The sequence below is a fragment of the Misgurnus anguillicaudatus genome, chromosome 21 (assembly GCF_027580225.2).
Source record: "Misgurnus anguillicaudatus chromosome 21, ASM2758022v2, whole genome shotgun sequence".
Classification (NCBI taxonomy): Eukaryota; Metazoa; Chordata; class Actinopteri; order Cypriniformes; family Cobitidae; genus Misgurnus; species Misgurnus anguillicaudatus.
Window position 1 is genome coordinate 16,320,962 of NC_073357.2, and position 27,309 is coordinate 16,348,270.

The 27,309-nt window shown below is 35.8% G+C and overlaps 2 long non-coding RNA genes across 5 annotated transcripts; both read left to right on the forward strand.

The window, feature by feature from the left end:
- The first annotated feature begins 5,725 nt into the window (after positions 1 to 5,725).
- On the forward strand, positions 5,726 to 14,856 carry LOC141353250 (uncharacterized). Of its 3 annotated transcripts, none has more exons than XR_012360262.1 (6): positions 5,726 to 6,974; positions 8,799 to 8,856; positions 9,459 to 9,604; positions 9,721 to 9,874; positions 10,023 to 10,115; positions 14,267 to 14,856. It is a non-coding gene; the product is annotated as an uncharacterized lncRNA (long non-coding RNA). The 3 variants fall into 3 exon arrangements; XR_012360261.1 differs by lacking the exon at positions 5,726 to 6,974 and adding an exon at positions 7,782 to 8,675; XR_012360260.1 differs by lacking the exon at positions 5,726 to 6,974 and having other exon boundaries at positions 8,002 to 8,856; positions 14,267 to 14,855.
- Positions 14,857 to 15,360: 504 nt separating this feature from the next.
- Positions 15,361 to 25,511, forward strand: LOC141353251 (uncharacterized). 2 transcript variants are annotated; one of them, XR_012360264.1, is made up of 3 exons: positions 15,361 to 16,040; positions 24,415 to 24,520; positions 25,319 to 25,511. It is a non-coding gene; the product is annotated as an uncharacterized lncRNA (long non-coding RNA). The 2 variants fall into 2 exon arrangements; XR_012360263.1 differs by lacking the exon at positions 15,361 to 16,040 and having other exon boundaries at positions 22,834 to 24,520.
- The last annotated feature ends 1,798 nt before the right edge of the window (positions 25,512 to 27,309 follow it).

Below are 27,309 nucleotides of genomic sequence, written 5' to 3' on the forward strand. Positions count from 1 at the left end.
ATTGTCTGAGAATTTTAAACTCTCTGGGGCGGTTTCCCCGACAGGGATTAGACTAGTCCTAGACTAAAATAAATGTAAGAGAGTCCAAACTGAAAACAACTTGCAGTGACATATCTTAAAATACATCAGTGCCCTTTGTTTTGACTTAAAATGCACACAAGTGATTTTTTCCGTTAGTTATATTTCCTATTTAAACTAAGGCCTAGTCCTGGCTTAAGCTAATCTTTGTCTGGTAAACCACCCCTCTATGGTTTCTACACTAAAGATTCATAATTTTACAAATTATTTTACAGATTCATAATTTTACAGAATACACCCTATTTCAAATCTATGGGGTTCCTTTTGTGCCAAAATTAAGTCAACATGCTATCCGTGTATGTGTCGACTTCCATGTCTATGTGTCTGTTTACTCTCTGTGTCCATGTGATTTCCCGCATGACTCAACTTGATCCCACACAAAACATGGGCCTGTCATGATCCTGCCATAAGACTAGATTAACCAGAACCATGACACTGTGCTTTTCATTATTTTTACTACTAGATGTCATCAAATAAGCATTATCTTCTGTTTAATCTTTTTTATTGAGCACATTACAACGAACATTAAGTCCTTCAATCAAAATTGCATACAAAGCTAGCAAAGGACAAAGTTGCACAAAGTAACTAAAACATATCATAATGTCTGTTGAGAAAGTCATTTTTGCAGTGTAATAGGCTATGTAGGTAAAACAAATTAAAACATTAACCGACCAGTCAAACATTAAATAGTCTCAAACCAAACAAATTTCTCTCATTATATTGTAGTCCAACATATAAAATATAGCTGCAAGCAGCGATGGCGGGCCCTCGCACGTTTGTTTACCGCTACACGGTGCCTCCGAGAAAACGATGCACGGTGGGCAAGTGCATCAAGTGGGTAAATATCATGCTGCTACTGACCCATTTAGGTACTGTAGGTAAAAGAAACCCCACATTTTAGACAAACGGGGGCGCTAGTGAGCCACTAAATAGACATGCCTTTATCTGACGTTTTTGTCAACACTTAACAGCCGACAAATCTGATGTGTGTGCCAAATTTAAAGTTAATCTAAGCACACCAAGAGCCTTAAATATGCCTGACATAAAAGTAAAGTTTGACACGTTGCCATGGGAACAGCGTTAGAGATGTCAAAAATTCCTTCGCAATTTAGCGTCTACAATGTCTCAGCATCATGTTGACAACTTCTGGTGTGAATTGCATTATTTCCCTAGAAGGAGTATTAAAAAGAACATTGCATGCGACTGTCAGGCTTAAATAAGCCTTTAAAATGAAAGTAAAAAGTTTGACGCGTTGCCATGGGAACAGCGTTTGAGATATCAAAAATCCCTTCACTTTTTTATCATCTCCAATGTCTCGGCATCATGTTGACCACGTTTGGTGTCAATCGCATGAATATCCTAGAAGGAGTATTGAAAAGTTCACTGCATGGGCTTAAATATGCCTTTAAATGAAAGTAAAGTTTGACGCGTTGTCATGGGAACAACGTTTGAGATATCAAAAATCCCTTCGCAATTTATCATCTACTATGTCTTGGCATCATGTTGACCACTTTTGTTGTCAATCGCATAAACATTCTAGGACGAGTATTTAAAAGAACATCACATGGAACTGTCAAAAAAATCAACCTTTGTGACTGCAACACTTCCTGGCGCCTGGTGGTGGCGCTATACCCGAGACTTACAATAGGCACATCGATGCGATCGGAATCTTCAGACGAACAAACACCCCGCGTGTCATCACTATAAGACATTTTTTGCCTTAGATATTAGACACTTCCTGTTTCTCTGATTTCACCATGACTTTGCCGCTTCGCCATGGCAACACCGTTCGAGATATCAAAAATCCCTTCGCAATTTAGCAAGTCCAATGTCTTGACATCATGATCACCACATTTGGTGTCATTTGCATGAATCCCCTAGGAGGAGTATTCAAAAGTTCACCGCATGCATTTTTTAAACAATCCAAAATGGCAGACTTCCTGTTGGGCGGAGCTAAAATGTTAGAGGGCGAAAGTTGTTTGGGTCGATGAGATCTATATGCGTACCAACTTTCGTAAATATGCGTACATGTTTGCCCGATCTGTGCACTCCTGTTTGTTTTTGCATTACAGGGGGCGCTACAGAGCCCCCGTGCCACGCCCGTGTTCCAGCCTTTGGCTTTCGGCGATCACGGACGACTCTGATGTCTGTGCCAAATTTCAAGAGTTTTCGAGTATGTTAAGGCCCCCAAAATGTCCAAAAGTGTTGAAAAAAATAAAAAAAAATAAAATAAAAATAAAAAGAATAATCCGAGCAAAAACAATAGGGCTTCGCACCTTTCGGTGCAGGCCATTCTGGCCTGCTCCTCGGTGCTCGGGCCCTAACTATACTATTGCTACAAAACTCACATGAGAAAATAAATATCCTGTAGTGAAACATTTTCTTAAAATATGCTCTCCACACAGGTAATGACCCTGTGACTTTATTTAATTTGCTGTTTTATAAGATGGGTAACAGCGCCACCTACTGCATATATGTTACTGGCGGGCAAGTGTTGCCTCTTTTTGACCAGATAACTAGTCTGTGGCTGGTAAAGAGTTAATGTTTCTAACTTCTTGACCAAAGCATTTCTGTTGTCAAGGTCACCCTGGCACGACGCTTTGATATCGTGACATCATAAAGGGCATTCTCAAGTCATCGCGTGTAGAACAGCACGAGTCGTTCATGCGTCCCATTTGAAGTTCGCGCCTCCTGACAGCTGCTGGATTTCTCCTCCAAAAGGTATTTGTCTTTTATTTAAGTTTTATGATGTTTGCTTATAGCGGTCGTTTTAAATGCAGTATTGCTTACAGAAGTAACGAAATATGGCAAAGCAATCATATAAATCAAGTTTTTATTGAGCTGTATTTTCAGCAAAAGAAGAAATTAAGTGATTTTAACTGCAGTCCGTGCGTTTTCACCAACACTGTAGTGAATTATTTTAATTCTTCTATTAAAAATTAATATTAAGTTAAATTTCATACTAAATTTGCTTTTCTCTAAGTAATTAAACGTAAAATCATTGTTTAACAATTTTCGTGAGTCACTAGATGGCAGCACAGACACAATAAAACGAACATAAGTGAAACTCAGAAGCTAGATTTAATGAATAAAACACTGAAAAATACACTAATGGTTAGAGTTTATTGTTTATTGTTTGTATTGTAGCATACATCCCTACTGAAAAAAGCTCATAAAACCAACATAAGCAGGTTGGCTGGTTTTAGCTGGTTTTGCTGGTGTAGCAAGCTGGTCTAACTTCATCACAACATGATCTGATACAGTGTGCTGAAGTGAAACTCATGGTCATTTATTTTGTTAGCAATTATATTTCAAATGCTGCTCATCCCTGTGCATACCCGCCATTAAATGACGCTGCATTGGTTCAATTCATGGTCAAAATGAACATGGACTGACCAAAAAAGCTAACATTTTCCCATAAATGAATATAAGTAATAATACAGTGATTTGATATAGGGTGTATTCTGTAAATTTATGAATCTGTAAAATAATTTGTAAAAATATGAATCTTTAGTGTAGAAAACATAGAGGGGTGGTGTACCAGACAAAGATTAGCTTAAGCCAGGACTAGGCCTTAGTTTAATTAGGAAATATAACTAGTTTTAACAAACATGCCTTACGAAAAACATCACTTGTGTGCATTTTAAGTCAAAACAAAGGGCACTGATGTATTTTAAGATATGTCACTGCAAGTTGTTTTCAGTTTGGACTCTCTGACATTTATTTTAGTCTAGGACTAGTCTAATCCCTGTCGGGGAAACCGCCCCAGAGAGTTTAAAATTCTCAGACAATCTCCTTAAAGTAGATGAAATGCGATCATTTGTGGCCCTTTTATGCTTAATTAATATTAAGTGACTGTTGATATCAACCCTTTTTCATGAATTATCTATAATAAATAGCACGCTGTTAAAAAGTCATGCAATATACCAAGTTCAAATTTGCATGCATGTGATATGCCAGTCCTTCCCGTTCATTTAATACCGCACATCTTTTTGTGTCATTTAATGTATTGGTTTCTTTTTTTCCAATTTTGTATACCATTGTCACTTGGGATTGGAGTTAGAACAACTTTCTGTTAAATATCAGACATCCTAACTCCAATTCTAACCCAAACTTCAAGCGAGCATGGCTTAAAAATAGGAAACCTATACATACAACAACATACTAACCCAAATCCCAAATCTAACCCCAATCCCAAAAGACAATGGTTTAAAAATACCAGTACATAATACTACGAAAGTCAATGGGGCCTCAGATCAGTTTGGTTACAAACATTTCTCAAAATATCTTTCTTTGTGTTCATCAGAAGAACAAGGAAATATATACAGGTTTGTAACAACATAAGAGTGAGTAAATGATCACAGATTTTAATTTTTGGGTGAACTGTCCTTTTAACATTATAGTTTTAGTGCATAATTGTTATGCATTTGATGAAGCTATTTTTGACAAAATAAGAGTTTTTAAAATAATGAGAATAATTACTTGCAGAAATGTAAACAAGGCAGGAGCCAGGGATTTTATAGGGGTGGCTGCGTACACAAAATATCCTTATACAAGCAAACAAGGCACTTAGCTCAACCTAAAATATGTTTCAAAATAGAATATACAATGTATAATGTACCTAATGTACCTAGATAATTGAAAATGGTCGTTTATTATAAATTACTTTTTATAGGGTTATGAAAACATTTCAATTCTGGCTTTAGGGCAAGTTTGGACAAATTTCCTAAAACTATTTTAAAATGACACAGACTATGGGCCCAATGGGAAACGACTTGCTAATGATGCACAACCATGATGTTTGGTCGTCTTTTCAAATCCTGTAGTGAAAACTATTCATAAGCTGTGTCCCAAATGACATACTACACACTATACACTTAAACTACACACTATGTACTCACACATCAAGTGTATACATTTTTGAAGAGTAGTATCGTCCCAAATGAAACACTTGATGGTTTTGTTTATGAGGGCAATGACGTCAAATTCATACTGTAGTATAAACTGCAAGTCAAGTCAATGAAGATCAATTTGTACACTGTTCTTGTAATATCATTGTTATTTATTTTGTTCAACATGACTTTAGTAAGTGTCAGACTGCTTCCACAGGTAAACATCCCTCTTACTGCATCTGACAGCCCCGCCATACGGCCAAAAAAAATATTTTAACATATATAAAAATTTTTCCAAAAAATATATTTGCTGAAATATATTTTGGAATATATTTACAAAAATATATTTTCACCATTATATATGAAGGTTTAAACTAAATTAAATTAAGCGTTGCTTTTTACAAAATGTATTTAGCATGTATTTAAAACATATTTTTGGCCAGAGAAATTAATTTTTTTTGCCATATGGGAATCTGTTGATTGTATTAATTTCCAGCGTTGCACTCTTGGAGTGCATCATCCAGATACTTAAAGTACACTTTATTTTTGGGTATTTTTAGTTTGAATTCCACTACTTACACTATTATACTAGAAAATGGCTAATAGTGCATAAGTGTGCGATTTGGGACACACCTTTCAAGTCCTATTGGATAATCAAAATATTGTGTTATAAAGTTTCAGGAAAAATGTTTAAAACCATTTAAAAAGAGAGACATCCTATTGAAAATTAAACCAGTGATATAGTGAATTATGTTGTATTTTTATATTGTATATTGATGTTGAGTGTTTCTGCATTAAGTTCTAGATGAGAGCTGAGTTGTCGTGGCAACCGTGACGCATCATCAGTCAACAAAGAGCAGCACCAAACTCTCAACTCTCTCAACTCTTGTCTTTTATTGTAAAAGGTTTGTAAAAATTATTACATTTCAAAGAAAAAACATTGTAATTCACACGCTTTAATGTCAAAGTAAAGTTTTTATCGAATATTTTTGTAGCACTTTAACATTAACATTAGTAAATCCCTTAACTAACATTAGGGATGCACCGAATATTCGGCCACCGAAAATTTTCCGCCTAAAACGGCAAAAAGAGCATTTTCGGTTTTTGGCGAAAGACTTTTATCACCGAAACAATACGGCCGAAATGTTGTTATGACGCAAATAGAAACTGCGACCTGCACATGCTTGTCCGAAGCAAAATGTCTGCGGTGTGGATGTATTTAACTCTGTACACACATAGGCACATGCGGTTGAAATGTCCGGTCCAGACGTGATCATCACAGTATGCCCTTCAAAGATCAGAACTCTTAATGTGTAAACTTTAGAGAGAGTCACCCTGTGTCTCATACTGTAGTCCATTAACATACATTTGGCAAATAAAGCAATGTAAAACAACGTAACGTTTTTATGTGGAGCGACTGTTGCGCTGTTTGGCATTCGCCCTCTGTCTCTGTGTGTGCAGCGCTCGCATTCAAGTGCCCTCAATAGTGCACGCGCGTTTAAGTGCCCTCAATGGTGCACACGCGAGAAAGACGCGTTTAAAAAAACAAGCAATCAAAAAATCTTATTATGTTCGCTTAACACATATAAAGAAAATTACACTGTGAATGCAAACATGGTACTTACTTAAAAATAGTAAATTGACCTTAATCAGTTTTTATCAACCTGCTTTTAACACTTGCTTTTAGTGAGTTACTTGTACTTTGAGGTTGAAAAATCTTACCAGCTCAGTCTACTTGAGCTGGATTCATATAGAAAAAGTAAGTTTATGACATGTGGACATGCGCAGATCAGTCCTCTCTGAAATGCCTAAACCCAACCAATCAAGGTGCTTCGTGGGGCGGGTCTTGGCGTTGCGGGAATCGTAATTTTGCAGACGGTGGTTACATGTCATGTCACCTCACCACATGCTGCAACTGACCAGGTGGAGCTGGACCTAAACATCGCTTCTACGGCACTTGTGATAATGTTCAGACGATATTCTTGTGCTTGGCACACTCATTTGGTAAGTAAATATTTTACCCGTGTGCACACCGTTTTGTTTCTGTAAGTCAGCGCCAGTGTTTTGTGCTTGATATTCGTGTAGTAATGTCTGCTGAACTATATTATAGACATAACGTGGCTAACGTTATATTTTGCTGAAACTTGGTCAATACTTTATTCATTTTTCAATCCACAACTTTCTCGGTGTTGAAAATTGGTAACTTTAAAGACTTTTGACACGTTAAAATTCAGGAATAACTTTATTGTTATGCGGCGCCGCAAGAATCGACAGCCAAATGACGTCAAAGTATCGCGAGACGAAATAAGAGGCTTGTTTGAGATGAGCAAATTCTGCGCAGAATCGATCACCGGTGATCTGCGCAAGATGCATGTCGGTTAGAAAAGTGTCCGACTTACGTCCGACTTGCTCTGATGTCACGCTGACGTGTGCAAAATAACTCTCGCGATGGAGAGGCGGGCTCGTCGGATTCTACAGCCGAGTGCAGTTGCTCTCCAGCGACTGCGTTGACGAAAAGCACGATGGGAAAAGACTTGCTGACGACAGAGCTTAATGCTCATTGGCCAGGTTATGTCAGCTGATGACTTGTTAATTCTAAAAACTCTAATTCCTGTAGTAGTTTTTATATTTATTCAATTGTTCTTTACTATGACATTTATATTTTTTATGAATTCCTGTAAACTTCTGTATTGGTGTTGATTTATTTGTACTGTAAGCTGTTTATATTTCACACAACAGAAACGAATTTGTATTACCACTAGATTTATTCATCCCAACATTTACTAAGTAACCTTTTTCAGTAACGAACAGTTCACCTTCGTTGATTCTCCTTATAAACATCTTTATGTAAATGAATTTATTGGTATTTAAGTTGCATCTATTTAATCCGCGATAAAATACGCGAACGTGATCTCTGCCTATGCTGACGTTTGTAGTCGACTGGACTGCGAGATTGGTGAAGTGTCTGACTTAAAAGCTCTTTTTTCACTCCTCCCCTTACTGCAGCCTCCTGCTCTCGTCTGAATTTCAGGCAAGGCAAGCTACAACTCAAACAAGCCTAAGATTTCTTGAACAATTCTTGCGATACTTTGACGTCATCCGGCTGTCGGTTCTTACGGCGCCGTATGAAGTCGAACAAGCCTAGTAAGGTAACTTTTGTCGAGTAACGTACTGACTAGCATGATGACAGACTGATCCCGGTGGTTTGTGAGTTTCCTGAGCTTTATAACTGATTTTTATAAGTTTAGGCAGAACAAGTTTGTATCATTTTATTTTAAGCAAGACAAGAGTGTCTCCTTGTCTGAAATTTTTTTACACAGTTTATCATAGTCTGTTATGATAGGGAACATATTTGCTGGCATACTCCGTTGCTTACCTTATTATTCAAGGTCATCTTGTACATAATGTGCACATTTTAATAAGGGGAACTGTCTGTGGGTTATAGGCATATGTTAGTTTTCACATGTAACGTTACTTGTTTGTGAGTTGTTGTGAACTTTGGTTGTATTAAATTGTTGTGTTTTTTTAAACTGTCCTCTTTCAGGCTCAAGCAGAATGGTAATCAATCCTCCTCACATTCCATAATCCCAGCAATAAAAGTTATTTTCAACTAATAACTTTTATTATTGCATGTTAAAGTAAAAGTTATGCTTACATCAGAGCAATTGGATTACAACAAAAGCGAATCAATTTAAGAAATTCAAAGTAAATATCTTGTGTGTTTAAATGAATTTATCATTCTGTATGATGAAATATACTATAATGTTTTGTGCATATGTTGAATTTCAAATATTTGATGTAATTAGTATTTCTGAACTGGCTTTATAGATACTGTGGACAGTCCATCATATCCAGGACTAGACAGTATCCTAGATGCCAACCACAAGTGAGTCATTTACCTTTTGTACTGCTCCGTTCACTTGTCTTGAAGTTCAATGATTAAAACTTGATAATTAGATTTTTGCAAGGATTTCGTTTTTCCTATAGCTCTGGTATTTAAAGTCTGATAATGCAGCCGGCCCTATCTTGCACCCGATGCACAGCGGACTTTCCCTTCACAGGCGCACGTTATTAAACTAGGAATGAACTTGTGTTCCCTGGGCTGTTCGGCCCAAAAAAGAAGGCGTGTTCCGGCGCAAACAATCCCTGATGCTATTTTGCAGTTCCTAATGTCTAAAGTCAGTCGTGGAATTGTTTTAAGTGTTGCTTGTGGTATTCAGATGCTATTTTAAGCGAGCATGCTTGGCCATAATGTAGAATGTGCACAACAAGCATACACTTTGATTCCCTCATCTACACGAATGCATTTTCATTTTTGCTAATCATACATTATTTCAAGGAAAATATTAAAACATTCATTGTTGTGTCCATGAAGATGTGAGAGAATTTTTACACATTAACCTAAATTATTATTTTTTTTTAAACCAGAGCTTATTTGTGTGAGTTTCTCCCATCATCCCCATATAATGTCAGTTCTTTCTGTTTTAGTGGAAGAAATGAAGAAAAAACAACCAAATGTGGCACTCTCATTTCACAATTGATGGATCAATCATTCCCACTACGCAGACAAGAAATTGTAAAAAACAAGGGCCTGCTGTACAGAACGATGGCCAGCACTTTTCACAAAGAGACAAGTAACCTATTTTTGTTTTCAACCAATAAAATGATGCAAATCAAAAATAAATTCAAGGTGTGTGGCTAGAAATTCAAACACTTATTGGAATGTAAATACCCCTCTCTACTTTTTCAGGTGTTTGCTGAGTTTAATAGAATCGGGAGTACGAATCTTGAGGGAGACTTGAGGCTTTGGACCAGTATGCCCCACGTTTCATCAAACTTTTCAAAACAAAAAGGGAACTGTTGGCCAGAAGCTGGAGGAGCTGATGCAGCACATGAGCTGGCTGGTTAGTAGGTTCATTTTGCTTTTGATCTGTATGATAGTTCATCAAGTTCTAAATGAGACAATCCAGACCAACCTATTTTATTTCCTGTCTGCTTGTGCCCTGCAATTTACTCTGTTAACTTATCTTTTCTCTCTCTGTGTATCATTAGACACCAGACATGACAGTACTTCGCTCATTTGTCCTCAAAGGCATTCCCATTTTACTTGGTGACGACTTCAGTGAATTCTACAAGACCTCCTCTGTAAGTACTTGCACATGAGAAAAAGTTTGGTCTGCATGAATATAAAACTATACCTGTGTTGATATAGAAGATGTAATTCGATCTGCTCGATATACAATATACATTTTGTACAGTGTATTTTGTTTAGCAATACCTACTGTTCACAAAATTCACGGTTTGGTTCAATACGATATGTATTGTGCCACGGTTCAGTACATTTTTGATACAGCAAAAGGAAAGAAATGCCAGAGAAACTTCCTTATGATTGGCATACGATAGAATTAAAAACGCAATAGAATTAAAATCTCTATCGCGATAATGCCTGTTAATTACACAATCTACCCGCAAAATTTAGAGTCACAAGCTGCAGCCAGCAAAGCATCATCATATTTGTCATTCTGAATAGTCGATCGCAAAGGCGGTAGATTGCACATAAGTTAACTGCTGCTCCATGCGCAAAATTGCCATTATGGTCTTGTAAGGGGGTGAAAAATGTGACCCCATCCATCCGTTGGCCCAATGACGGAAACCAACAGCATGGCGAAGGATTATAGCGCGTTCGGTCTTTTCCGGCGCTTTGCAGATGACGTTTTGGCGTTACATAATTTAGATATTTTTATCTCTTATCTGACTCCAAAGACAAAGATTTAGTTTATATTATATTACAAATCGGATGTCATGATCCTGTCAGCACTGTATGTATTTTCCCTTGTTTAATGTGACAGGATCATGGCAGCCCTTATTACTGTTGTCTTGTTTTGTGTGGAGAGTCACGTGGCCTGTGTTTTGTGTGCCTCGTGCTCTCCTGTCTTAAGTCTTGACCCCGCCCCCTCGTTCCCTTGTTTATTATTCATTATTAGTTAACTCCCTTCACCTGTGTGTCCACGTTCCCTAGTTTAGTTCTCCCCTATTTAATGCCCTTGTGTCTACTGTCTTGTGCTGGATCATTGTTCATCTATGATGATGTCTTGTGTTCTTGTTTTGTCACATCCTGCCCTGTTTAGTGTCATGTTATGTTATAATATTCTTTTGGATTATTGTCTTTGTTTTACCCCCTCGAGGGTGTTTTTGTTATATAATAAAAGTCTTTTTGGTTGAGAGCTGTCTGCACTTGGGTTCTGTCTTCCCCACACCTGACATCGGGTTGATTATTACTTTTAAAACTTACAGAATTTAGATGGATGTTTGTTTATTTATTCTGATAAAGCTCTGGTATTACACTCGTTCATTCGGTTCTCACAATAGGGATGCTCATATCAGTTAATTTTCCCGACCGACAACCGTAGCTTCTGAAAAGAACATTAACCGTTAACTTATAAGATTTTAATATGAAATTGTCATTGAGTAAAAATACAGTTGACGGTTGTCTGTGAACTAGTAAAAACAAAACATTTAATTTGAACGTGCAAACAGCAGCGACAGATCAACAACAGAACCAGGATTCATACATTATCAGATATTCACGCAACATTACCTTATTAAAAATCACGCGATCAGTCCAGATGATTAATATCCAAAGAGGGCAGATTGTCTATGTTTCATCTACCACAGTGGTCATTTCTAAAGCAGGACGCTTTTCAAAAAGTTTTGCTTTTGCGTCGTCTTTCTCCATTTGTGCAAAAAAAGAGATGTTTATCATGGTCAGGGTCAGAGGCCATCAGCGAACGTCTGTCCGGATCGGTCTGGATGTCCGCGAGAAATCATTTATATGCGTGTTTGGAAGCTGAACGGAGACGTCATTTGTATGCTTCCAAACACGCATACAAATGATTTCTCATACAAATAATTTCTTTATCAGATCGTCAGGGCAGCAATAATTTGTGTCATTTACAGGACATTCACAAATTAAAGATAGAAAAGTGGCGAAATGTCTGTCATCTCATGACGACAAGCACCATGCGTTAACAAATATTTTTTCTTTTAACTGATGACGTTAATCTGTCATAAATTCTTACCTTCAGTTAACGGTTAAACGGTCAATGTGAACATCCCTAGTCGCACATGATCCTAGTACGGGCCTCATAATTAATATACTGGTCAACGGTCATAAGCGAATCAGTGTTGGTCGCTGCCAGAGGTTGGACTATACGCTTAAGCGGCCGCTCTCTGCGTGCTGAACTTTAAACATACTTTATTTAGTACCCTTAAAGGTGACACTTAATTATTACAATAATTATTTCTAACCAAAGTTAATGAATAGAATAATATCGAAATAAACAGGTTGAGGCTGACCCTATTTAGAGTAATCAGAAATGTTACTCTAAATGGAAACACATATTGTTAGCCTCCATGCTTCTAAGTACACTTAAACTAACGCCAATTGCTATTCGTATCTCTTAAATCCTCAGCTGATGTATTATTCACGTTCTAACTGGGATTGGGCCGATCCTAACCTGATCTCAGTCCTTACGGTAACTACGGATGCAACGGTATTACTTGCAGTGTCAACATTTACCGAGCAACACAGAATAAAATCAAACATAACAATTTATTAGCCAGGTAGGAAACACATAATTCAGAAGCCAGTTTACATTCCAATTCAAATACGAAGAAAGAAACAAAAATAATCAAATGAGAGTAATGCATACCTGGCAAATGGTGAATATCTGGTTACAGATTTCTCAAAGTAAAATAAAATACATGATGCTGTATCAAAGATACAGCATCATGGGGGTGAGTTTCCATATTCAGAAAAACCCGCTGAACTATTTTACATCATTCCCTTAAATATCCAGAGAGACAAAGCATATTGGAATTTGGTACTGATTGGTTGTAAAACTCAGGGGTGTTGCCTAATATACATACAGTGGGTGATTGGTCAACATGTCTAAGGTAGGAGTTGTCTCCCAACATTAGGTAAAGTTTACAGATTAACATTGAATCCTGTTGTCACAATAAACCCAAATGTACCACTTGCATTAAAACACTTCATATGACACCAAACAAGACCAATCTCAGATTCTTTGTGCATATATAATGTAGCATTTCATATACAGTTTGCTTTGAAAACATGAGGAGAGGGGGACGAGAAAGTGTGGCAGGATGTGACTCTTCTGTCCCACACCATGGGGTAGCTGTCCTGGGGGGTAGATGTGAATTCTTTGAGAAAGGTTTCAGATGATAATTCAACAGGAATTAGGGAGCAGTTCCCTGTGGATTCAGCCATTTGCTGCTGGCTTTAGAAGTACCTTTTGTCAAGGTTTAAAGGGCTTACAGTCTTTAATTGTGAAACACGCAAGTCTTTTTGAGTTGTTGCGCCTTTCTTCTCAAATGTGTTTTTTTATCAATCTTATGCCAGGCCGCTGCAGCTCAGTCGTCTAACTTCCAAAATTCACCAGGATGTGCATTCTTGCCTTCACGCAGGAGCTGATCCACTGTGTGTGTGTGTGTGTGTGTGTGTGTGTGTGTGTGTGTGTGTGTGTGTGTGTGTGTGTGTGTGTGTGTGTGTGTGTGTGTGTGTGTGTGCATGCGTGAGCAAACGAGAGAGAGAGAGGCAGTGTAGTGGTGATTTGTATGCTTCTGATACTGTTGTCATTTTCTAGTAGAAGAGCCTGCGATGGGTTGAAATTACCAGAGCCATAACGGTTTACTTGTATAAAAAAATACATTTAGCAGTTTGTCTTTCCTAAGGGTCGATATAACCTGTTCTGAAAATAGTCTATTAAAATCAACATACCGCAATACATACTGCTATCGCAAGAGGCAGCAATGCATATCGCCATATGGATTTTAGGCCATATCGCCCATCTCTACTCGCGATGCACCTACATTTAAAATAACATAAAATGGTTGCAGGGAAAATTGTCTAAAGAACGGTTCAATATGAATACGCTTATCGTTACACCCCTAATACCTACACAACTAATTTGAGAGATGTAAATAGAAATAAAATGTTCCAAATAAACGTTATACATATTCATTCATTTCAAATTTAAGGAGTAGGAGTCTGGGTTGAACAGTCAGTGTCACTGTTCAAGAATGTATAGACCTTATTGGATCTCCATAGCTGTAGTTTAACCAAATCAAATATATTTTGTTTGCTTTTTTGTTACAATCCAATGTGAAAATGTTATCAGAGAATGTGGCTTTAAATACATTACAACAATAAAAATGAATGTTTTAGACTAGCATAAATTGCAATGCTAAAGAATTTGTCTTTTGCATCTATACAGCGAGAGACAAGGCTCTAGAATGCATCACTGTTGGTGTCCTGACGGTTGTCAGTGAAGATAGTCCTCACGAGGGTCAAAGCTTAGTGTTCCTCCAGCCCATCTCCACTGCCATCATTCTGGAGGGAGGTATTGTTATGGATAATGTTAAGAACTTGCCTCAAGTCTTTTGTTTGGGGTTAAATATGCATTGCATTTGGATTACCCAAAATGCATGGCAAATACACTCAACTTCATTCGGACTGTGATGCTTGGACTGGGAAAGAAAAACCTCCCACCAAAACGGTTGACTCTGAAGAACAGTCTTCTGGGTTAGAACAATAAAGAGATGTCAGATAGCACTTTGTAAGCTTTGCAGCCATTAATGTTCTCCTGTTATTAGAGACAGTTTGATGCTTTCATGCAACTGTAACTGATTCGTGAGTCAAAAACTGTAATGTGATCTGAACCGTGAGTTTTGTGATCCGTCACACACCCCTAGTAAAGTTAGTACACAGTGATAGCCATAAATGCATTTGTACTAATAATTGGCATAATAATTTCTTTCGGTTTTTCGGTTTCGTTTTTTCTGCCTTGGTTTCCTCTTTTTCGGTTTCGGCCAAGAATTCGAATTTTCATTTCGGTGCATCCCTAACTAACATGAACAAACAATCAACAATAGTTTTTCAGCATGTTTTTATTATTGTTAATGTTAGTTAATGTCAATACAACATAAGTTCTAGATGAGAGCTGAGTTGCCGTGACAACCGTGACGCATCATCAGTCAACAAAGAGCAGCACAAAACTCTCAACTCTCTCAACTCTTCTCTTTTATTGTAAAAGGTTAGTAAAAATTATTACATTTCAAAGAAAAAACATTGTAATTCACACGCTTTAATGTCAAAGTAAAGTTTTTATCGAATATTTGGTAACACTTTAACATTAACATTAATAAATCCATTAACTAACATAAACAAACAATCAACAATATAGTTTTTCAGCATGTATTAATTCTTGTTAATGTTAGTTAATGTCAATACAGTTATTCATGTTAGTTCATGGTGCTTTAATTAGTTTTTTTCAGTTGCTTTGGAGCTTAAACTGAATGTGCGCATTTCTCAGAACAATCTGTACTGCTCAACATTATGGATGTCCTGCAAAAGCCTGTAACTTGTTCAAAATCCTTACTGTAGGTCATCTCTTAAAAGTAAATTTTTACGTCAGTGAACATGTTAGTGCCATCAAAATATCAAATACGCGTGTCATTGTTAATGAACAAGAGAGTCAAAATGTTTAGTCAAATGTTGTCAATATACCAAGTGTACCTACACAATTATAAGTGTCAGTATTTTCTGATGTAAACTGTGATGAATTCACCTTTTTACCATTTTTAATGACGAAATTGTATATTGGACAATTGTATAATAATCTGCATGATTGTATTAAAGCATTTGCAATTTGTCCAAAACAATGAGAAATTGCTTTTATGTTGTGCACAACTGACTTGATGATATAGAGGTTGAACAAAATGTTTTGAATGCTCCAAAGAGACTTAGAAAAACTGTAATAAGTAAAAAAAATGTGTTATATACAGTCATGTGATGAAGACAAATGCAATTTGGCATCTCCAATTCATCTAACCTGCATGTTTTTACCTGTAGGTGGAGACCAGTATACCCGGAGCAAACCCACACCGACACCGGAAGAACATGCAAACCCCACACAGAAAGGCCACCCGACCCAGCCGGGGCCCGAACCGGGGACCGTTTTGCTGCCCTGTTTGACTCTCATTATAAAGGTAAGTGTGCAGTTTTATAGTTTATCAGTATTTTATACACACAAAAAAGACTTAGTAAGACTTAGTTTATTGGTTAGTTAAGTGGTCACATTTGACAGTTTAGGCTAAAAAAAGTCCAATGAAGTTTAACATCCAGCTCTTAAAGAAGAAACTAGGGATGCATAACGATTAATCATGATTAATCTATAGCAGAATAAAAGTTTTTGTTTAAATCATATATATGTGTGAACTGTGTATTATTATATATATATATACACATGTATGTATAATTTTAAGAAAAAATATATTTATATATGAAATATTTATATATAATATAGATTATATATACAGTACCAGTAAATATACAAATGTATATACACATGTAAACAGTTCTTAAATATATACATGCATGTGTATGCATTTATCTATACAAAGTTATTATACACAGTACACACATATATGATCTAAACAAAAACTTTTATTCTGCTATAGATTAATCGCGATTAATCGTTATGCATCCCTAATAGAAAATCATTAAATCTATAAATTACTTCAAAAAACCCAACATGTAATCCTCATTTTAACCTATTTGGACTAATTTTGAATGTCCATCAGTCTGGTTTTGTTTTGCGGATCTGGCAACCCTGTTTATTATCACATAATTTTATAATCCACTGATTGAAGACTTGTTTATCATGTTTAAACCTTGGCCGAAAAGTACAAATACAAAAAAAATTAATCAGAAAGTAGTTCCCAAACAAAGAGACTTTTAAAATAACTCCGTTGTTGTTTTCTAGATTTCTTTTTTCAAACGTGTGCCGTCGAACTGTTGTATAAAAGCAATATCGCTCTCGGAGTTGTGTGATATAGCTCTATATCATCACGGCTGTGATTAGGCCAGAGGCACGAGGCCGTATATCACACTCCTACTCGAGCGATATTGCTTAATTATTGTATAGAGTTCAAGCTGATCACAGAGGAGAAAATGTTGGTGTGGCTCGAGTGATGTTTACTGCACGTGGATCAGACAGAAACTGCTTTATAGCAGACAAAAGTGTTCACAGTCAGAGGTAAAATTTATTAGTGTTTTTTTTTACTTAAGTCACTATTTCAAAGATTTAATGTAATTTGTCTGTTTCATTTAGATTAGAGAGCGTCTGGCGTGATCTCTGGATAGGGGTCACTAGCTTGTTCTAACATATTTTACACACACTAGAGGAACAGGACATGCTGGATCTGAACAGCGCTCTTCACTTATTTTAACCAAATGAACTGTGAATTATGATGATGTAAACAATAAACCTTATGCTTTATGTTAGGAGATGACCATTCCTGATATCAAAAGAGAGGACAGTGAATCTATCAAAGATAAACACAGCGATAAATTAGCCACACTTTAAAGGGCCTATAAGTCCTGAGCATATGAAGCAGTTAAGACAACTTATTACACGGCTCTCTGGAATGCTTGATTCTGATTGGTCAGTTGAGACATTTGCAGGTTCGTTCTTTTCAAATAATAACCGCTCCAAGAATAATAACGCATAGCCGGACTACTTGCATGTTTTTAATCCCTCCGCGCCAACAAAGATTACTGTTTGGCGCCATCTTCTGACAAACACTGGACAACCACAATTAAAAATGGAAAGAGCTGACTGAACTTGACAAAATAGAGCATGACAGCTACGAAGCCAACACACAAAAAAATACAGAATGGGCATTAAAACTTCTCAAAGACTGGCTAAAAGAGAAAAAAATGGAGACAGACAAGTATGAAGCAGCGGATCTTAATAAGGTATTACGATCATTTTATGCATCTGTGCAAAGTTTCGCGGAAGGATAAAAATGTTAATTTAAAACAAATATGCCAATAAAATGTTTCAAAAACTAGACTTATGTTCATATTGCTCATCAAGAAAATACATCTTAATTAAATAATTTTTTTTATATTTGTACTGAAAACAAAACAAAAATAAACCTTACTGAAAAATCCAGCGAAGACCAGCATAAGCTGGTAGCTGGTTTTAACGGGTTTAAGGTGGCAGTAGCTGGTTTAAGCTGGTCCTCCCAGTCTGGCAAGGCTGGTCAAGCTGGTGGGTCAGCCGGTTTTCAAGCCTGGCCAGCTAAGTCCAGCTAGACCAGTTTAAAAAGTGATCAAAGCACAGCTAGACCAGCTTGCTACACCAGCAAAACCAGCTAAAACCAGCCCACCTGCTTATGCTGGTCTTGGCTGTATTTTTTAGTAGGGTAAGAAAGTAATTTTTGCAGTGTAATGGCTATGTAGGTATAACAAATTAAAACATTTAACTGACCAGTCAAACATTAAATAGTCTCAAATCAAACAAATTTCTCTCATTATATTGTAGTCCATATAAACTATACAATTGCTACAAAACTCATAGTGTAAGAGAAAATAAATATCCTGTAGTGAAACATTTTCTTTATAAAGGCTCTCCACACCTTGTGACTTTATTTACTTTGCTGTTTTATAAGATGGGTAACAGCGCCACTTACTGCATATGTTACTGGCGGGGAAGCGTTGCCTCTTTTTGACCAGATAACTAGTCTGTGGCTGGTAAAGAGTTGATGGTTGTAACATCTTGACCAAAGCATTTCTGTTGTCAAGGTCACTCTGGCACAACGCTTTGATATTGTGACATCATAAAGGTCACGCTCAAGTCATCGCGTGTGGAACAGCACGAGTCGTTCATGCGTCCCATTTGAAGTTGGCACCTCCTGACAGCTGCTGGATTTCTCCTCCAAAAGGTATTTGTCTTTTATTTAAGTTTTATGATGTTTGCTTATAGCGGTCGTTTTAAATGCAGTATTGCTTACAGAAGTAACGAAATATGGCAAAGCAATCATATAAATCAAGTTTTTATTGAGGTGTATCTCCAGCAAAAGAAGAAATTAAGTGATTTTAACTGCAGTCCGTGCGTTTTCACCAACACTGTAGTGAATTGTTTAAATTCTTCTATTTAAAATTAATATTAAGTTTAATTTCATAGTCAATTTGCTTTTCGCTAAGTAATTACAGCATGTAATGCAGAATGGTTGACCTTTTGTTATAGTCTGTTACTGTAAGCATGTTTTCCAAAGCGTTTTTAGTCTTTTGTAAACTGAAATTATAAGTTGCTGTTAAGTGAATATTAAAATTTTGATTTACAGAAAATGTCATGGTACTCAGGTCATAAGTAATTCGGTAAGTGAAGGTCATGATAATTTGTTAGTAATTATTAAGGTCTTACAACGTAATTACTGAATTAGTTATGATCTGGTACACTGTGCTGAAGTGAAACTCATGGTCATTTATTTTGTTAGCAATTATATTTCAAATGCTGCTCATCCCTGTGCATACCCGCCATTAAATGGCGCTGCATTCATTCAATTCATGGTCAAAATAAACATGGACTGACTAATAAAGCTAGCATTTTCCCATAAATGAATATAAGTAATAAAACAGTGATTTGATATAGGGTGTATTCTGTAAAATTATGAATCTGTAAAATTATTTTTAAAATTATAAATCTTCAGTGTAGAAACCATAGAGGGGTGGTTTACCAGACAAAGATTAGCTTAAGCCAGGACTAGGCCTTAGTTTAATTAGGAAATATAACTAACGGAAAACATCACTTGTGTGCATTTTGAGTCAAAACAAAGGGCACTGATGTATTTTAAGATACAAGATACAAGTTGTTTTCAGTTTGAACTCTCTTACAATTATTTTAGTCCAGGACTAGTCTAATCCCTGTCCGGGAAACTGTCCCAGAAGAGTTTAAAATTTTCAGACAATCTCATTAAAGTAGATGAAATGCGATCATTTGTGGCCCGTTTATTGGCATAATTAATATTAAGTGACTGTTGATATCAACCTATTTTCATGAATTATCTATAATAAATAGCACGCTGTTAAAAAGTCATGCAATATACCAAGTTCAAATTTGCGTGCATATGATATGCCAGTCCTTCCCGTTCATTTAATACCGCACATCTTTTTGTGTCATTTCATGTATTGGTTTCTTTTTCCAATTTTGTTTACTATTGTCACTTGGGATTGGAGTTAGAACAACTTTCTGTTAAATATCAGACATCCTAACTCCAATTCTAACCCAAATTTTAAGCGAGCATGGCTTAAAAATAGAGATTTTTTTTAGGAAACCTTAGGGCTCTGTATCGATTCAGATGTTCCAGATCGATTCAATTTCGATTCACAAGCTATCAAAACGATTCGATTTCAATTCTCGATTCAATTTTCGATTCCGGTTTTTACGCTCGATTCTTGATTCAACTCAATGAATATAGATTTAATACAAATACTATATTAATAATAAAGAACAGTGAACAGCAGTTTACAAGTGGGTAATTAATAAAAATAAATTAAAAGCCACAACACAAATCGTCATCGTCTTGCTTGTGAAATCTAAAATGCTTCCATACTTCTGACTTTTTATGTGAAGGTGGCATCAATGTCGATGAAGCACCTGAAACTGCCATTTTAAGCACTGAATAAATACATGACAGGCTTGCCTCTCCTTGGTAACATCGCCAAAGGCAAAAAACAGGGTGACATCTAGTGAAAAAGACTAGTAATTAGATTAAAATTAATCTTGCGTTCAATGTTTGCGGAAATAAATATGAAAAAAAAATATTCTGCTCTTTGAGAATCGATTTTGAATCGACCACATAAAAAAAACGATTAATCGAAAAATAGATTTTTTTGCCCAGCCTTATGAAACCTATACATACAACAACATACTAACCCAAATCCCAAATCTAACCCCAATCCCAAAAGACAATGGTTTAAAAATACCAATACACAACCAATACATAAAATGACATGAAAAGATGATATTAAGTGAACGGGAAGGACTGGCGTATCATGTGCATGCAAAATTGGACTTTGGCGTATGTATTGTACAACTTTTCAAACAGTGTGCTATTTATACAAATACACTTAGTTGGGGTTTGTTGTTTTTTTTCATTACTAAGTTCTACTTCACACTAGTGTTTTACACAGTAATGCACTGAACAACATACAACATACACCTTCATTTTTCTTTAAAAACAACATTAGAAATGGTCCTGACCTCTAGATCTGAGTAAGCCATACAACAAATCTCTTGAAGGGATATTTTAACCAAAATTAAAGTTCTGTCATCAAACCTGTATATGTTTCTTTGTTCTGATGAACGCAAAGGAAGATATTTTGAGAAATGATTGTAATCAAACTAATATGAGGCCCCATTGACTTCTATAGTAGAATAAAGGAACACTATGAAAGTCAATGGGGCCTCAGATCAGTTTGGTTACAAACATTTCTCAAAATATCTTTCTTTGTGTTCATCAGAACAAGGAAATATATACAGGTTTGTAAAAACATAAGAGTGAGTAAATGATAACAGATTTTCATTTTTGGGTGAACTGTCCCTTTAACATTACAGTTTTAGTGCATAATTGTTATGCATTTGATGAAGCTATTTTTGACAAAATAAGAGTTTTCAAAATAATGAGAATAATTCCTTGCAGAAATGTAAACAAGGCAGGAGCCAGAGATTTTATAGGGGTGGCTGCGTTCAAATCCTTATACAAGCACAAAAATCCTTATACAAGCAAAAAAAGGCACTTAGCTAAACCTAAAATATGTTTCAAAATAGAATATACAATCTATAATGTACCTAGATGTACCTAATGTACCTAGATAATTAAAAATGGTCGTTTATTATAAATGACTTTTTATAGGGTTATGAAAACATTTCAATTCTGGCTTTAGGGCAAGTTTGGACAAATTTCCTAAAACTATTTTAAAATGACACTGACTATGGGACCAATGGGAAACGACTTGCTAATGACGCACAACCATGATGTTTGGTCTTCTTTTCAAATCCTGTAGTGAAAACTATTCATAAGCTGTGTCCCAAATGACATACTACACACTATACACTTAAACTACACACTAAGTAGTTTGTAAGTGTTTTCCAGATGAGGGCAATGACGTCAAATTCATACTGTAGTATAAACTACAAGTCAAGTCAATGTAGATCAATTTGTACACTGTTCTTATAATATCGTTATTTATTTTGTTCAACATGACTTTAGTAAGTGTCAGACTGTTTCCACATGTAAACATCACTCTTACTGCATCTGGCAGCCCCGCCATACGGCCAAAATATATATATATATATATATATATATATATATATATATATATATATATTCCAAAAAATATATTTGCTGAATTATATTTTGGAATATATATATATATATATATATACAAAAATATATTTTTCACCATTATATATATATTTTTGTATATTTTGAAATGTAACTTAAAAATAAATTTATTTTTAAAGCATTTATATTCACATCACATGGGAGAAAAGTTTTGAAAATGTTAAAATTAATTATATTTTAACTGCAAAAGTTTACTTATAATTTTATATAAAACATTTATATTTTGGGCAGGAATCTTTTTTTTTTGCTGTATAGGTTGTAAAATTGGCCCTGAAATACATTTTGAAAAATATGTAAATATATGAAGGTTTAAACTAAATATTTTTCAATTAAAAGCAATATTAAATTAAGCTTTGCTTTTTGCAAAATGTATTTAGCATGTATTTAAAACATATTTTTAGCCAGAGAAATTAATTTTTTTGCCATATGGGAACCCGCGACTGTTGATTGTATCATCCAGATACTTAAAGTACACTTTATTTTTGGGTATTTTTAGTGTCATTACTACTTACACTGATAATAGCCTAGAATAGTGCATAAGTGTGCGATTTGGGACACACCTTTCAAGTCCTATTGGATAATCAAAATATTGTGTTATAAAGTTTCAGGAAAAATGTTTAAAACCATTTAAAAATTAGACTTTATCCTATTGACAATGAAACCAGTAATATAGTAAATTATGTTGTATTTTTATATTGTATATTAGGGCTGGGGAAAAAATTGATTTTCCGATTAATCGTTTTTTAAAACATGATCTAATAAAAATCGATTCTCAAAGAGCAGAATCATTTTTTTTTCTTTCATATTTATTTCCACAAACATTGAACGTAAGATTAACTTTAATCTGATTACTAGTCTTCTTCAACGTTAGTGTTGTGGCTTTTAATTTTTTTATTAATTATTACCCACTTGTAAACTGCTGTTCACTGTTCTTTTTTATTAATATAGTATTTGTATTAAATCTATATTCATTGAGTTGAATCGAGAATCGAGTATAAAAACCTACCCGAGAACCAGAATCGAAAATTGAATCGAGAATCGGAATCGAATCGATAGCTTGTGAATCGAAATCGAATCGATCTGGAACATCTCAATCGATACCCAGCCCTATTGTATATCAGGGCTCGACATTAAGGCTTGTCCGCTTGTCCGGGACAAGTGGATTTTTTTGTAGGACAAGTGTAAGAGAAAATTAGTTGTCCGACTGGACAAGTTAAATTTCAAACAATGTTACTTCACGTTATGTGCCGTTAACGGCAGAGCAGAACGCGCAGCGCAAACACTGAGCGGAATATTGAACAGAGAGCGCGGCACGCCGACACACACACACACACACTCATTCACATGTTACTTTTATTGTTACTAAACAAGCTGCGCACGCATTAAACCTGATCGAAGAACACGAAGGGGCGGGAGTTGGGGGACGGCATGGAGTGTAGTGGAGAGTGATATTTCTTCAGGCTCCGGCGTGAATATATAAATGATGAAAAAAAAGCCGATTTAAGTCCGTATTTTTTCTCTTCTAACGTTCAGTAAAACACATAAGGGGCTTAAAATCTTGTTTAAGAATCTGTTTTATAACGAGAATCTCTCTTCTAGCGCGCCTATATGTGTGTGCGCTGCATGACAGCCGATTTGAATCTGACAGAGTTCGTCATTGTACATTCAAAAATCCCACACAAACATTACAGCGTAAATGCTAGTATTAAGATTGATTTTATTATATATATATATATATAATCTAGATACGTTTACGTTTATCCTAATAAGTTTTTTAAAACATGGTAATGTTTTAATGTTTTGCTTTAGTGTTTTAAAGTCAGACAATCATTGAAACGTGGGAAAAATGAAGAGAAAGGCAGCAGATATAGCATCTTTCTTCAGAAAGAGCAAGAAGCAGCCAAATGAATCTTAGTAAAATACATTTCAGTGGCCTAAATTGCCACCGGAATAACTGCAGGCCCCTGCCTGGCCACCCATATGAAAAATCCCTTGCTCCGCCACTGATTAGCAAAACACAAAAAATACATTATATTATAAATCTTTACCGGACAAGTGACTTTTGTGCATGGACAAGTGAAACACAAATTTACTTGTCCAAAGGACAAGCTGCTCAAAAAGTTAATGTCAAGCCCTGTATATTGATGTTGAGTGTTTCTGCATTAAGTTCTAGATGAGAGCTGAGTTGTCGTGGCAACCGTGACGCATCATCAGTCAACAAAGAGCAGCACCAAACTCTCAACTCTCTCAACTCTTCTCTTTTATTGTAAAAGGTTAGTAAAAATTAATACATTTCAAAGAAAAAACATTGTAATTCACACGCTTTAATGTCAAAGTAAAGTTTTTATCGAATATTTGGTAACACTTTAACATTAACATTAATAAATCCATTAACTAACATGAACACACAATCAACAATATAGTTTTTCAGCATGTATTAATTCTTGTTAATGTTAGTTAATGTCAATATAGTTATTCATGTTATTTCATGGTGCATTAATTACAGTTTTTCTCAGTTGCTTTGGAGCTTAAAATGTATGTGTGCATTTCTCAGAACAATCTGTACTGCACAACATTATGGATGTCCTGCAAAAGGCTGTAACTTGTTCAAAATCTTTAGGTCATCTCTTAAAAGTAAATTTTTACGTCAGTGAACATGTTAGTGCCATCAAAATAGCAAATCCGCGTGTCATTGTTCATTAACAAGACAGTCAAAATGTTTAGTCAAATGTTGTCAATATACTAAGTGTACCTACACAATTATCAGTGTCAGTATTTTCTGATATAAACTGTGATGAATTCACCTTTTTACCATTTTTATGGCGAAATTGTATTAAAGCATTTGCAATTTGTACAAAACATTGAGAAATTGCTTCTATGTTGTGCACAACTGATTTGATGATGTAGAGGTTGAACAAAATGTTTTGAAAATTAATTTCTAATGTGAGAAATGCTCCAAAGAGACTGAGAAAAAATGTAATAAGTAAAAATGTGTTATATACAGTCATGTGATGAAGACAAATGCAATTTGGTATCTCCAATTCATCTAACCTGCATGTTTTTACCTGTAGGCAGAGCCGGATTAACCCAAAGGCAAACTAGGCACGTGCCTAGGGCCCGATTGGCGGGATGGGGCCCAGACAGAGGGGGAATTTTTTTTTTTTTACAAATGTCCCATCTACAATTTCGCCGCTGTCGGGCGGGATCCCCGTATCTCCAAAACCATTATTTTTCAGGAAATTAAAAAAACGCCATATTTTTTAAGTTATTAAACATTATTTCAATTAAAGACGAGCTTTATGGCTCGGGAGCAGAGAGATACGAACTTATGCTCTCATTGATAAAATGGTACGGACACAGACGTCGCCGCTGCCAGCAGTGTTCAACAAATACTGCGGTCACATTGAGCCTTAAAGACGATGCTTCAATAGTTAACCAAAGCTGACTGTAGTATACATCTTACTAAACTCGATTTTAAAGGTTTACGGATCTTTAAGTGATGCAATACAAAACACGATGAGCGGACTGCTGTCTAATAAGTGGAAATGAATCTGCTCGCAAACTTACCTTCGTGGCTCACGGGCTTCCTTCTGCACAGAAGCATTACAGCTATTGAGTTTTAATAAATGTACTTAAACCTAACTATTTTCACTTGTTAGTGCCTAACAAACAGAAGTATTATATTAATTAAACAGCCATTTTATCTCCAATAAATAAAACATTTACTTGTGTTTAACATTCACAAAATAATTTAATGGTGGTATCCAAAACATTCAATTTAATTACAGTATTATATTAGATACATTTTAAAACTTCAATGCATGTATGATAAGCCTAGTAATACGTAAATATTTAAAATACATCAATAACTGATATCATAGGTTAACACAGATAAAATCATAGCTAAGTCTTTCTTTATTAAGCCCATTACTGAGTGTATTTGTGTTTGTGAGTTTATGACTGTTGTTGTCTGAGGTGGTGACTCGGATGGGGACGCCAGTCATCAGAATGGTTGATTTTCAAGTTCATAGTTCTAATCTGTACCTGACAGAGTTCCTTTAAGGACACAGACATGGTTGCTGCAAAAAATAAATAAATAAAGGACAAACGATCATTTCCCTACGTTATATAAGGCATGTTTGCGTATAATAACGAGGCAAAAAAAAAACAGTTCCTTGCATAATAATTCAGGACTGCAATGGCAGAACTAGCGGGGTCAAGATTTTTTTTTCTTTAAGCCCCACAAAAATCACGTTAGATACCAAATATGATAACAAAACCAATGGATAGTGGCTAACTAAGTCAAATGCAAGCAATATGTGCTTTAAATAACCAGTGTTTTGAGGACATTTACGTGTTGCTCGACGAGGATTTCGTTGCGATTTGAATCTTGAAGAGAAATATGCAGCGAAGCTCTCCCGCGGATTACTGACACCTATTGGTTATTTACTTGTACTACTGCCTTAACAATGACACTCCCAATGGATAAGGTGAGGATAATTTAATAGCATTTAATAGAGCCGTGTAATGACGTATAAATAATACATTTAGCAAAAAATTGTCTGATAGACTGGTTAATATACAACACATGACTTAATTTGGTATACAAACAACCAATTTGTAAGCAAAGACTAGGCTATGTAAAATGTGAATTCACTTTTATTAGTAACTTTGGTAAGTTTCAGATTTCAATTCATAAATAACCTCGATGGGGGGGGGGGAAAAAAATGCAGCCTGCCTAGTGTAGTCCATTTATTTAATCCGGCTCTGCCTGTAGGAGGAGACCGGTACACCCGGAGCAAACCCACGCCGACACCGGAAGAACACGCAAACCCCACACAGAAAGGCCACCCGACCCAGCCGGAGCCCGAACCGGGAACCTTTTTGCTGCCCTGTTTGATTCTCATTATAAAGGTAAGTGTGCAGTATTATAGTTTTATCAGTATTTTATACATGTTAAAAAACATAACTGCAAACACACAAAGAAGACTTAGTAAGACTGAGGTTTATTGTTTAGTTAAGTAGTCACATTTGACAGTTTAGGCTAAAAAAAGTCCAATAA